Below are 951 nucleotides of genomic sequence, written 5' to 3' on the forward strand. Positions count from 1 at the left end.
GCCTCTAATGAGGATGACACGCTGTTTTTGAGAGCGCGTGTGTGGCGGATCGCTCGGCGCGTGGCTCCAGTAGTTGAGCGTCAAACTGCCCAGAACGACAATCACAAGGACATCCGGTCACTTCTTTCAAAATAACACACTATTATGAGTACGGCAGACTTGAAACATAGACCAAAGTAAAAATGTTCCACTCGTTTCATGAAACATTCCCTGTACGACCTTTTCCGTGTAGGCAAATTTACGGCTTTTGAAAAGCCCATTAGACGAAAAGGGCAGACTTGAAAAAGAGCAGGGACGTCTAAAAAAGATGGATAAAAGATTCTTAAAGAACAGAGACTAATCTATGATGCTGCAGAATTTTAATCATGCAGCAATCAATGCTAATAAAGTTCGAAAGCAAATATAAATTATAAAGATGAAACAGCTAGTAATGTAAATGTAAAAATGATAGCTTTTAGCAAAGGTGTGTAGTGTAATATGAGTGAAAACTGTTAGGGGAAACTAGTAAAAAAAAATCTAAAATGATATAGATTAAATAAAAATTGGCCCCTTGATGGCAGCAACAAGTAGCAAAATGGCAAGAATTTTAGGCAAGGCTATTAATAATAACAGTAGCATAACCTACATGAAATTGTCAGAAGGTAGCCTAAACATTTTTCTGAAAAGTGATCGTTCATGTGCATTTATAATCCATTTGAAAAACAAACGCGTTCACTTTGAAAGACAATCCGCCGTCTTTCCGGTGATGCTCTCGGTGACTCTCGCTGGTTTAACGCAGCCGGAGAAGCTCGCGGCGGCACGCGCGCCCCGCGCTTCTGTCAGCGGAATACAAACGGACGTTTTCGAAGGAGAGGACAGAACTGCTTTGTGAGACATCATTTTCCTTTTAGGTTTTTTTTTTTTTTTTTGCTTGTCTCGTCTGTTAACAATGGGAACACAAACTGACAAACG

At 40.2% G+C, this 951-nt stretch overlaps 1 protein-coding gene across 2 annotated transcripts in view; it reads left to right on the top strand.

Annotated features, from left to right (window-relative positions):
• Nucleotides 1–951, top strand: part of LOC109955691 (fibroblast growth factor 14-like) — a 56,392-nt gene that overhangs the window by 26,815 nt on the left and 28,626 nt on the right. The gene's annotated exons all lie outside the window — the stretch shown is intronic.

The sequence above is a fragment of the Monopterus albus genome, unplaced genomic scaffold, assembly GCF_001952655.1.
Source record: "Monopterus albus unplaced genomic scaffold, M_albus_1.0 scaffold16.1, whole genome shotgun sequence".
Lineage (NCBI taxonomy): Eukaryota > Metazoa > Chordata > Actinopteri > Synbranchiformes > Synbranchidae > Monopterus > Monopterus albus.